This window comes from Acyrthosiphon pisum, chromosome A3, assembly GCF_005508785.2.
Source record: "Acyrthosiphon pisum isolate AL4f chromosome A3, pea_aphid_22Mar2018_4r6ur, whole genome shotgun sequence".
Lineage (NCBI taxonomy): Eukaryota > Metazoa > Arthropoda > Insecta > Hemiptera > Aphididae > Acyrthosiphon > Acyrthosiphon pisum.
In genome coordinates this window covers 905,324-919,669 of record NC_042496.1, presented here as the reverse complement: position 1 = coordinate 919,669, position 14,346 = coordinate 905,324, and the positions used below count along the sequence as shown (strand labels likewise).

The window sequence follows — 14,346 nt, the reverse complement described above, 5'->3', positions numbered from 1 at the left end:
CCAATTTTTATAGTTTTGTTTTAGTTCATGGAACATTTATTCCCCCCCCCCCCCCCGTGGGAGGCACGCCAATGTACGGGGCGCTAGTGTTGTAATGCCTAGGGGCGGAAAAATGGTAAGTCCGCCTCTGCATTATTCAAAATATTATAAATCAATTATAGTCTCAAATCTCAAAAGTAGTCACATTATAATACAGTATATAGATCTTTTTGCTAATAATAAAATAATAGGTAATAGTTATGAGTTATGACTTATGAAAATAATAAAATCAAAATATTTATAAGTCAATAGTAGTCCGGAATAGTACTCTGTAACTAATTTATTAATCGATAACATTGTCGATAAAGCTGAGGGGCTCGTCTCACGGCTCGCGTCAGATATCATAATAATTGGTGTAATAATACGTGAAAATAATAAATTACAAAATTTTTGCAACGTGAAGTTGGCAACATCGCATAAAATATTCTATGCTCAATCTTGCTTTACCGAAACAGGGAATGGTATTATATAGGACAGTGGTAGCAAACGTATATGGCAAGCAATAAGCATGTCAAAGTTGCCAGTTTGCCTAACTATGAGGGGATGGAAAATCGTGTTTCAAGCGCTGTTTGTGTTACATATATATAGGTTTTAAAGGAGAAGGAGCGTATATTGCGACGTTCCAAACTGGACTTGACAATTCGTATAAACACTATACAATTATTTTCATATATCAATAACATTATACAATTCGTATAATTTATGGACTATTTTCTTTTGTGGTCTTCTTACATACATTATAAACTAAAAGTTTATATAAATAAATAATTATAAAAATATTTTAGGTGGGGGTTCATAACATATGATCAGCTTCTTCGCCGCAACCCACCTAGTTACGCCTATGACGCATACATAAAAATGTGCCTTGGGCAATACATTTTCCCGGCCTGAATTTTTCTCCTTGCAGGCCGTCCCGGCGTCTGACCAACAACGACAGTAATATTATAATTAACAATAATATTAATTATTATGTGCAGGTCAACTGCAAGTACGTCGTCCCACGTGTCTTTCCAAAATTTTAGTTCGGCCCAACTCTAGAAATGTACCGGGAGATCGTGGCTGTAGTGAATGATACTATATTAAGTCGACAATGGCCAATCCGTATACCTATAGGTATATACGATTGAAGGCACTTGACATGACAGACGTCGTAGCTATGATAAGTATGAACCCACGGCTTACTGGCGCCCTAGTATAAACGTGATATTTTCTGTCGATCGGTGTCAAAAGAAAAGCTGCGTGAACAGGTCGAACAGCGTCCAGAAAAAACACTTCATGCTCTATAGGGTGCCCACATAGCTATGTGTAAAAACAAAACGCTTGAATTTCGCTACGGACGCATCGCCATATGCGGCGGAACAGCGTGTGGTCAGAATAGAAACCGCACGCACTCGCCGCACAGCGTTTACTGTCCGCTGGACGGAAGAAAATCACTTTTCAATGCTTCAACCAGCATCGAGAATTACATTTTCTGTGCAGGCGTGACAAAATACTCCCAAAATACGAGTAACCGTGACAATTTTCCCGTCAGTATGTCATGAGGACACGATGATTATTATGCGGTTTGAAAATACATTGTCAAGTATTTGCAGTCGCGAGCTGGTGACCGCATGCATACGACGCCCTCGACGACCGCAGTGACAGCAGTCGCTTTGAAAATTTTAATCTTGTGTCGACGTTCAGCACCAGAACATTGGTATTGCAGTAAATATACCATTTATGCCGTTCAACGTTTTTATTGTATATTTAACAGTATATTATATGTACACCAACGAGCGGCGTTGTCGCTCACGGCAACATCGACGTATCGTTTGGAATTTTGTCGGTTTCTATAGAAACTCTGCTACTCGTAAGCTACTCGACCAACGCACCACTGAGACGGTGGCGGCGGTCCGCATCACGGTCGAACCAAAGTAATAATAATGTTATACTGCTTAAAGGTCCGTGTTCAGAATATTGTCTTTTATTCGCTAAATCATAATATGGTTATAAAGGTAAAACGATTTCTCAAGTTATTAACCATCACTATTATAATTGCTGCACACGGAACGGTGAATTATATTATGGTTTGATATTTTCGACTGTTTCGTCTATTGAGCAGGCGACGTGTTAACGTAAATAATAATCGTGTCAAATTTTATTCGTGTTATCGTTGACCAATAGACGTGGTATCATGAGCTTGAAGGACGGTTTTCTGTTACAAATTTATATATTTTTAAATGTTTATGATAATCAATTCGATGTCTGGGGCCTGCAGGGCATATAATAATATAGGTACTGTCTGTATATAGGTATAATAGTTCAGTGCATATAGGTACCTTAAAATTATGTAAACCTAATAATCGTACCAATGTACCATCAAAAATCATTTTCTTAAAAACAAATGCAGGCTTAGATACAGATCATACATCGTATAGTAATAAAATTTAAATTTAAAAAAAATAAGAATTACAGTTGTTTGTTAAAAGGTTTGTTAATATTTTAGGAAACAATTAAATAGTTTTTTTTTTTTTGGGGGGGGGGGAGGCTATTAAAAGTTTGCTGGTCCCGTTAGTTGCGCTCATAATGTCGATATCGTGACGACTTTCTCCAATATTTTCCATATCATGCGATACGTTATTTAATCGCGTAGTAAGATGTTATTATTATACGAAAAACTATCAGCCCACCTGTGTCTTATTGTCCGACGCTAAAGTTTTGACTTAAAAATCAAAACCATTCATGAAGAAGCTAAAACTTATTACAAATGCTTCTTCGACAAATTGCCTCTCGCTCAAACCCTCTAATTTCCGGTCTGGCCACTCACACAATTCCTGGAAATCCACGATCCACCACAGCGTCTAAAAAGAAACTGGTGCAGAGATCTTCTCCATGATTAACGAAAAATATATATATATATATATATAAATATATTATTTAAGCAAAAGGAAGTGCGATCACTGGATGGTTACACTTTTTCATGTTCAAACTTATTGTAGCACATATTCTTATAATGCCTTTGGCATAGATTGTATATTATCTAATAAAAATTAAATAATAAATAGGTATTCGTAGTTCATACTTCGTACTCAATAAAATAACTCATAAATAATAATTAAAACGATTAACGACAGCATGACAAACAATAACTAATAATATTTTAGTGATCATTTTTTTTCAGTCAATACTCAGCTATATTATACCTACCTACTGTATAGCCACAGAATAAATGAAACGAATAAAATATAAAAATTATCTTGTCTCCACTAGGTAGGTAAGAACGTCTATTAATAAATTTACTAGGGAATGATCGAGGTGATTTTGAATATTCCATAATTATTGTTAGTGTCATAATGAATAATATAAATACAAAAATATCATATTTTTTCGATATTTTTATTCTTGGATATCACAGCTGAAAAAAAAATTTAAATCGTCTCGATCATTCCCTAGTAAACTTGTTGTTCAACCATAATCCGTTTTCAAAATTAAAATCTGTCTAACCAAATTCTTCCAGTTTTGTTTAGCTTATTGGTTCTAAATGTCACTTTTTTTTCATTTGCTGCAGGCTGCAGCCCCTCTAATATATAATATTTATAATTCATAATATAATAATATAATATAATATAATGTTCTGAGCTAATTTTATTGAACTGTTTTATAGTTTATTTGAAACATTGAAAATGCAACAATTTCTACATTCAATATTCCAATATATTTACTATTTAGTATTTACTACCTAGTATTTCTATTCTTATTTAACTATATATTACACTTATATAGCCACCGGTTGGATTATTAAATATATTGTTTTTATTCATTTAGGGTCATTAGTCATTCCCACTATACACACCGTGGTCCATGACAATAAGGTGTATCGACGGATACACCTTGAGTATAGGATAGCCGCCACTGTCTAAGGCAGCTAGTGAGGCCATTCATCTGCAATCAGGTGATTCTTCTTCGAGCAGTTTATGGCTGCAGTATTAGATTTTTTTTCCTAAACCAGTATATTACAGGTAGTCACTAGTTGATCAATTTAATAACGACCTCGTCATTAGTCGTCATGAAATGGTGCACCTACGGTCAGGTATACTATATAGTGGCACTGTATATACAAAATTAGAATATAGGTATGAAGTACCTATAAGGTTTTACAACTCGTACACACATTTTGATTGGATGACTGCAATATTTAGAATAAGAAACCTCTCCGCTAAAAAAAATTTAAAAATGTATTTAAAAACATATTTTGAAATGAATAATCTGAAGTAAAATGTGATACTTTTAAAATATTATTACTTATTCATTACCTATAACTTGGACAATACCTACTACGGCTATACCGCTATATAATATAGCTTATGAAAATGTGTTCAATAGGTATATTTCAAATTAATTGAATATAATTCATAGAGTACTGACAGAGTGTCTTTACGTGTTAGTCCAGTAGACATAATATAAATATATATTTATAAGTTTATAGTTACTGCCTACTGGTTAGTCCAAATGTCCCAATAGTTGAAAAAGATTTTTCCAATAGTCCAATAGTCCAACCATTGTTTTTAAATTAATGAAATATATATGCTTTTGAAGAATTATTATTGTATATTAATGAGAACTGCAATGATTATAACTTAGTATTTTTTTATTTATTATTACATAATTAACTATTAACTATCTAGAAAATAAATCAAAATTATTTTTGTTTTCGTGCATATTAAAAATCTAAAATAGTATAATGAATTTGGTAGTATTATGATAATATTTCAAAAATTAATTATTAATTTCTGTCAGGTATACTTTTTTATTAGTTATATAAATTGTATTATAAGTTTTTAAGTTAGAAAAGGACGTGACGAGGTTAGGAATATAAACCTAATATATAATTTGTCAGGTAGGCGAAGGACGAGGACAAACATATAGTAATAGACACCCTGTATAGTTCCACGTAAACGTAATAGTATAAAAATTAATATCGAAAATAAGTATATATAATTATTAATTACCTAAATAATGATTACCTACTATACAAAGCGTAATCATACATATTCACATTATTTGTAACGTAATTATTCAATTATTTAAAAACTGCTGATGAAAACATCATAATATTCTTAAAATACTTGTCTACTATAAAATTTAAGCTTCGGGTAGATGTATAATATTATATAGGAGATACATTTAGAATAAAACTATAATTTTTATTTTATATTTTACAATATACCTACCAGTTTTATTAAAATGTGTGTAAGACGTTGGCGCCATGTCGATGTCGAGTATACCTATAATATAGTATAAGAATTACGTTTAAATTGGTTTCCCAATGATGCCTTGGGTAATCGGCGGGTCAAAAAATTTGTATAGGATCAATAACTCTAATGGCAGGCTGTCAGGTTTTTGAAGAGTTGTTCCTTACATTACGTATGGGTACATCGCAGTTGAAGTCGCTTTTTCGAGGGATACGTTACATATATTATTATTATTATTATTATTCCGTGATCAAAAACGTCTGTATTTCATTGTTACACTCAATTTCAAGGTATTATTACGAGCAAACCTATTATTGGCGGTGTTTTTAAATATATTTATTGGATCAAAGTAAAAAATATAATAAACCGCGTCTACAATATAATATTCACTTCATAACAGTATTAGTTTTTTTTTATTTCAAATTGATACAGATTTATTATTATTAATAACACTGAGAACATTTACAGAAATGTCTAGTACAAATTATAACAATAAATGAATCACATACTGTTGAAAATATTTACTATTTACTAATTAAACTTATTAAACCAACTTCTACACTATATTTATAGTAGCAGAATAATATTTATTATAATCACACAGCTAATGAACAATGAACAAATCTGAAATTAAATTTAGGAAATTATTTTTTTAAAGAATTGTTAATTGTGGCGAAAAAATTCAATCATAGAATTTTGGACATTTATGTGGTTAAGTAGACAACAGTAGATAGGTATAAAGTGACGATTAGATATTCAATACACTATAACATAATATGTGTATCCAAATATTTTTGATTTTAATAAAAGTTAATATCTATATAACACATAACTACATAAGCAATGTATTCATGAAATTAACTTTAGGCCATCACTGATGAAATGTATATTTTATTGATGATAGGTATATCATTTTTTATTAAAAACAATCATTTTCAATAAAATAACTTTTGGGAATCATTTTACTCCTGCCAATTTACCAAGTATCTTTTTCAAAATTATCGATTTAAAATGTATACTTTATATGAACCCTCTATTATACTCCTGTATATTGTATTTATTTTAATGATTTTCCTCAAATCAAAAAAGTAAATTGATCAATCAAAAATAATGCTAATTAATAAAATAATAGTTATAATTATACATATTGAATAATTATACCTGACATTAGAATATTTAATACGGAATATTTACTTATAAATATTAAATATTAGGAATCGTCACATAATTTTAACTTATTTAAGTACCTAAATAAGATATATAGGTATGACTCAATTATGAAGTCTCCACATGATTATAAGCAATTATGAACACTATTTAAATACATTTAAGTTATAGATTAAAGGATACAAGTTCCACGATTGTACAGTTTTCTGGTATTGTAATATGTTTTAAACGCTGGATGCGATTTCTAGAAATTTGCTGACGAACCGTACACATTTGTAATGGTATAGTTGACGGTATAAAATCATCCAAATCCATATTATTTTCATTTTCCCATCCAAGATCACATTCACAAAAATCGGTATAGTCGTTCAAATATCCATTGTGACAATGGATTTTCTAAAATGTAATAAATAATATTTAGCTGAATTAAATTTTAAATATATTAAAGTTGTTTTAAAAGATATGGCTTTAAAACCAATTTTTAAATTATCATTAATTTTTATTAATTTATACTTGGTTAGAATGAATTTTGTCGAATGTTTGGAACTGTTCGTCACTCTTATTGTTATTTATCCTATTTAATACTTCTTGAATGTCTTTTTGTGTAATGGTTTGATTTAGATCTACACATTGGTTGTTAGACCAGATATAGGCCTATATGGGTACATAGTTTTTAAATTAGTTTTTATATTCATTATTTCTAAATAAATTTAATGAATATATTCAAGAAAGAAGTAGTTGCTGCTACCAAAGTATCTACATATGTAATTATAATATTATAAAAGTGTAGTTAGTTATATAGGTTGTAGGTGTAAAAAAACGCTCAAATATCACTAAAAAAATAGCAAATGTACTTTATAAAAGTTAAGACAAATTATATTTTACTGAATAATTTTATTTTATATTTATTAATGTTATTAATTAATAATCTATCTATTTTTGTATAATTATATATAAATTCTATATTAATGTCATCCGATTATTTAATAAAAATAAATTTAATATAGATATTATAATATTATATCATCGGTGCGACTGACCAGGAAGTAAAATATAGGCATTTAAATTTTTAATTACATTTTAGTAAATAAATGAAAACATTTTTTTTTGCAGAAAAAGCACTAATAAATTAGATAATAATGTGTAAATAATAAGTATACACTAAAACCTTATAAGTTATAACTTATAACGCATAGATACCTATTGAAAAAAAGGTTCTATTACAAAAATTGTTTTTTATATAAATTCCTTATATTGCAAACGGATTTAACCTGCATGCTATTTATTTAACTATATCGATCACAGCTAAATTCATTCTTGTATGTGATATAATATTATAATATGTATATTTATACTGTAATATAAGAATAACACAAATAAAACAATACAAATCCTAAAAAAAAACAATAGAATCTACCTTAACATATATGAATATATAAATTAAATAGGAAATAATTTATTTACTTGATCACTATTATTTTTAGATTGGCATTCCGGGATTTTTACACATTTTTTATTTGCTGTACTAAAAAATCCTCGATATCCAGAATATTTCATATGGCAGTTTACAAGATTACAATAATTTAAATGGTCCTCATCAGGGAATTCACATTTTAAATTTTGATGATGGCCTAAATGATTTAATATAATATTAGTTATTTTTACAATTTATTTCAATAATATGTTAACAGATTAAATTAATAAATGATAAAAATAAAAAATGAAACCACATTAATAATGTACATAATATGTAAAATCAATCAATTTTTTTTATATTGAGAAAAAAAATAAATACCTAGGTAGGTACCTACTTATTTGCTATTGTTTGGTGTGTAATGTGTATACACTACCTATACAATATTAAATAACGTTATTTTTCGATATTTTATAACGCATATTATATTAGATAAATATATATATATATCAGTACCTATAGTCAATCAGCTGGGTTATTAAACTCAATTGGATATAGTTTATAATGAAATTCAACAGATCGCGTGATCACAATAACTAAGTGACAAATGTAATTATCGTACGAACGGGGAAAATTTCAGACTCAACGTCTGTAAACTTAATTCTATACATCTATAGATTTTACCATGTATAGTATTACTGTAACCAGTGTAACCTTATTATTATTGATATTTGTCGATTAAATTGGATACGGTATGTATTTCAAGACGTCAATCACCTGCGTATTACAATTTACAAAATAACCGTATATACAACAATAATTATATAGCTGAAATCCATTTTATAGTTTAATTTCAAAAAGTTGAATTAGCTGGAGGGGAAAAATCTATTTCTGCTTAAATTAAAACCCCTGTCACAAACACTACATAGTTTCAGTTTATATCATGTGAATGTTTATATTTAAAAAACTAAAACGTCACATATGTGTGTATATGGATTAGTAATTAGTAGGCAGTAGGCAGTTGGTATATATAATAATTATTAAAAAATATATGCATATTTATGTGTTTTTGTGCTATTATAATATATTACCTGGGTATATAATTCAATGGCTAATTTTCAAAAAACTCTATTACATTATATTAAATATACACCTACCTGCGACCTACCTACATATTTTACAACGTTTCGGAAAATATTTTACATCGTGTCCTATGATATTAATAAGTATATTTGATGATATATTGCGAATAAAGCTATTTATATATAACTTATTTATGCGGGACCTTATTTTAAATTTTCAGTACTAATCTTTGAACATTTTATACATTTTTAACTACAAAATCATTTTTAAATTTTAAATTTGATACATTTTGTCAAAATTTGAACTTCAAATGCTGATTGAAGCACATAAACATTAAGTAATATAAAGTTATATATTTATATACAATGATCATGATTTATTCCTAATATTATATTACATAAATTAGTACATAAAACATGTATTAATTAATTTAATAAAATATATACATTACTATATATATTATCAAGTTGAGCATTTACGATCTACCTTAAACTAAATTTAAATTTATTAATAACGTTTTATTAACAATATTATGTTATTTATTCATACTAAATAACTGTAATTTACAGGTAGGTACAAGTATACATTCAAGTTAGTTCATACCCAACTAGAAAATTCAAAATACCTTGTGTTACAGATGTATTAAAAACAATCTTTTGAATGATTGTAGATTCCACATGTTCATGACTGTTGGATATTATATTGACACGAATGTCACATTCGCCTTGACGATTGTATGAATACTGTCAAAAAAAGATACGATTATTGAAGAAAATAAATATATTTTGTCAGACACATTGATATAAGTTTACTGCATTCATAACTCGTAAGTAAGATATAATTAATACGAAGTAAGTTGTTATTAAATTTTCCTGAAATAATAATTCATTACCATCAATATAAATTGGGTATACCATATACAGTATATGTTATTATCGTATACAGTTATGTACCTATTATTAAATAAAAAAATAATTTAATATTTTGTTATAGAACAGATTACAAAATAATTGTTGTATTCATTTTTATATTATTTATGAAATCATTATGAAAGTTTATACAGTTAATATTAATTTGATAAAAGTTTGTTTGGTAGAAATATTGAATTTACTTTCTAATTATTGTTTGTATATTAGAGTGGGTATTACGCGTATTTATGCTTGTATATAGTTAATAGTTATATATACGTTATGAATTTATGAGGCTTGTAAACCTATATAGTATTTTTAATTCTATAGTAGATAAATAAACTAAAGTCTAAACAGTTAAGTAAATCATATTTCATGTGATCATTAGAATCAACACCTAGGATTCGTGTTGCCACCTGTATAATTATCCAATGTTCAAATTAAATATTCCATAAATCTATTAATATAATAATAAAATACTTATATGGATAAAATGGTTGAAATAAATACAAATTACAAGCTGTTTCTCAATGTAACAGTGTCTGTACCTTAAATTGCTTAAAATATCAGTGCTGATTAGGAAGAATTATAGTTTAAAATAAATGTTCACTAACAACTCAATAGGTGTAAATTACCTATCCTTAAAAGAATTAGGCCATTGATTCAATTCAAAAATATAATACTTTGCACACAATTCGGCTTCAGGACAAATCATTCAACAGTGCACATAGATTTACCGACGAAATTGCCTCCTAACTAAAATTATTACTCTCTCTTAAACAGCAAAAATGCCAACAAACTCGCTCACCACAAATACTCTTCTCACCATCCACCTCAATGGCTTAAAATGTAAAATCCATGTTAATGTAGATAATGTAAACTATAAGTTAAAACAAGCTAATCGATCAATTTAAATTGAGAGCTAAAAAATAAAAATATACGGCGGCCAAAAGGAGGCATGTATTCTACATTTTTCATATCATGTTAATTTATTTTACAACAAATATAGTGGTCCGTGAGCTGCATTGAATGAGTCGCGTGGGTCAGATTTGGCCTATCACTGATCTAAAGTAACAAGTAGATAAATTTAAAATGAAAAAATACCTACCATTACTAATGTTAAATAATTTCATTTTAAAAAAGTTTAAATATAATATTAGGTATGTATATTATATATACCCAACTGGCGTGGCTACATACTTACACTAAGTTAGTATTTACATACTACAGCAGCGATGTGAAGGGAAATTCCCAGGAGGTTTTTTTTACTAGTTGCCAATGGTAACGTTATAAACTACAATAAAAAATAAGGCATTAACCATTGGAGTGTGTCATAAATATACCTAGGTACACATACGAAATTACTGGGGGAGATATTAGATAAGTCTAATTTAAACATTTTTGTTTTATAACTATACGTTTTATAATTTCAACTTGACTACTAATGCAAATATCAAATAAAATAAACAGTATGATATTTATTTTTATCTATAATTATATGCATGGTATATATGATATTATATTATAACGTATATTGTTGCAATTCGTAGTTTGTTTTAACTCATTAATACAAAAGTTTTTGTTTGTTTTTAAAAATTAAAAATGTAGCAGTTACTTTTTGTATATCATACAAATTAACAATATAATAAATTATACAGTGTATACTATCGGAAATTTATATCACGTGTATAATAAAGATAATTTCAATATAATATAATATGTTAAATTAAAAAAAATATATTCAATATAACTTTAGATAATATTATTATAGAAAAAATAAAGTTATGGTAAGTATAGGTATGTTTTACACACATCATTTTTATATCATAAACATTTATGTATATTTTTTTTATATATACCATAACGTTTGAGCTACAACTTTTTAATATTTATTTTTAATCAGTTAAAACGCGTAGGTACTATTAAGTCATTTAGACTATATAATATAGTACGTACCCTGTCTATATGAAAAAAAACATTTATAACTAATTACCTATAATTGGTATAGGCATAAGATTTAATATTATTTTGCAATAATAAACAATTAAACATTTGTACAATTATAGATTACTATATTACAATTTAAGAGGTATAAAGGGATTTCATAGTACCAAATAATAATTATTTACGAATACCTACTGAATAGTGAATACTCTGAATACTGAAATTAACGATAGATAATGTAACAATTTTTAAGCGATAATACTAAGTAGAATAATTGTCTTTGCAACTAAAAATGTATTACCTATGTACCTATATGTCATGATATTAGAATTTTTACTAATTATAGTAAGTCATACTATGAAGTGTTGGATAATTAATTTGAAACCATTCGACATAATATAATAAATAAGAACATATAGGATATATAACTATACTATAATATAGTCTTTATACCCTGCCTATTATACATAAGCACATAATAATATGAACTAATTTTATTATGGATTTAAAAATAAGTACAATGTAGTATTGTAAATTGCGATAGGGTACAAAATAACAGGAGAAGTCGGTTTGCAGCTGTGTATCGAGCGTATACATCGTCATTTAGTAGGTCATTACTCATTTAAATTAGATTCTATAAGAATTGTATTATTCTTTAAGTTATGAGGTAAGTTGAACTAATTTTTTCTAACAACATCGAACATAATATTATATTACTAATTATTATTATAACATTTAAAATTACAATATTACAATATTATATAAAATATTATTGTAATTAATTTCATTTAAGAAAAAATAATTAATTTACGTTTTAATGTTATTCAGAAATGTAAAAATTTGAATTTAAAAGTATAGTTAAAACACTTTGAAACAATATATTTGCAATATTTTTGAATCGCTATAAGAATTGACCCAGAAACAAATATCAACATAAATAAATAAAAAATGTTTGATAAAAATAGTTACAACGATTTTCTCTTTATGAATTTAATTATTTTAATTTTTTTTTTCTGTAAATTCCAAAAAAAATCGACTTTGTGAAAAACGTGTGATGTGAAGATTTCCATTTTCACTGTTTTATATTTTGTTATTCCCAATTATTTTTAAAAAAAATAGGCTTGTGAGTACTGCTCTGCTGTAGGCACATTAAGAGTCAATTGGGTCACTAATGGATGTGTTAAATTTGATTACAATGATATAAAATCATTGTAGGTAACCTATACGAAAAACGATCTCGAATGAAGACGACAGCCTCTATTATAATACTAAGTATATTTTTTGATATTATTGCTATTAAAGTAATTTATTTTACTATTAGTAATACAGTAGGTAGAATTAATTTTTGCCCAAGACATTGCATTTAAAAGGTCAATGTACTTACCTATATGGCTATATGTATAAAATACGATAATTATAGGTATATAACTTTAAAAGTTTCAAGTACCCATGAATAATATTTTTAAATTACAACAAAATAACTAAAATCGTTATTCTTTGTTTAAATATCTAATTTCAATCAAATTCAAACTTAAAATATCTATTAAAAAACTCTATGTATTTTTTAGAGTTTCCGTTTCAGTAAGAAACCTTGTTTTAAATGTTCAACCCTTATCTATAAAAATGTAAAGTTTTATACATTTTTAACTATAAAATAAATTGCAAACTGTCGAGGTTTTGATGATTTTTGACTACTTAAAAAAAAAGTGTCCAAGTATTTTTAATATTTTTATGTAAGTATTTGGATCAAACAAAAATTATTTATCGTTAATAATTTTAAAAAAATGTAACGAAGATTATAATAGAATCTAACATGGTTATTATCATGCATGTACAATTGAAATATAAACATTTGCTGAAAATGTCTATAGTATCCTTAAGTTATTAATTTTTAGTAACACCAAAAAAACTAAATCGATTCTGTCAAAAATTGGCTTTCCGTAGAAATAAAAACACATCAATCGCTTAGCTTAGAATCTAAAAATATGTAACATTAAATACCTTTGACCTTGAAGTACAAAGTACCAACTAGATACAATTTTCTACCATAAACTACCCGAAATGGAAGATTGAAGTATTTTTACTTCCTTGATTTTTAATCAAGTAAGTATGGTAATTGAAATTAAAAAAGTCTGAATTTTGAAAACTTGTGTTAAATAGGAAAATAAAAAAAATGTAACTCAGTAATGATGAGTAGGTGGATAATTTAGATAGTTTTAATAAAAAATATTAATGAGAGAGATTTAATATTACACTCAACCGGTATAACCATTTGAATCCATAAAAACGTCGGCGTGAAAAGTCCCAAAATATCTATTTTTAACTTTTCTCCTAAACTATGATACCTAGAAAGTTGGTAGATAACTCATTAAAAAGGGATTATCAAGGAGATATTAAATGTGGAATTAGAGTTTTTAAAAAAAATTATTTAATTTTTACAGATAAAAGAAAAGAGTTATTTTTCGCTAGATTTTCGAAACTGGAGAACGGATTTTGTTGTTTGAGCGTCATCTTCGAATAATTTAGATTATATAGTTATTATTGCAGGGGTGGTGGGAGG

At 27.2% G+C, this 14,346-nt stretch overlaps 1 long non-coding RNA gene across 1 annotated transcript; it reads right to left on the bottom strand.

Moving 5' to 3' along the window:
- Positions 1-5,681: 5,681 nt before the first annotated feature.
- On the bottom strand, positions 5,682-7,122 carry LOC115034469. The gene is made up of 3 exons (XR_003839823.1): positions 6,951-7,122; positions 6,621-6,833; positions 5,682-5,894 (listed from the first exon to the last, which is right to left on the bottom strand). It is a non-coding gene; the product is annotated as an uncharacterized LOC115034469 (long non-coding RNA).
- Between the last annotated feature and the right edge of the window lie 7,224 nt (positions 7,123-14,346).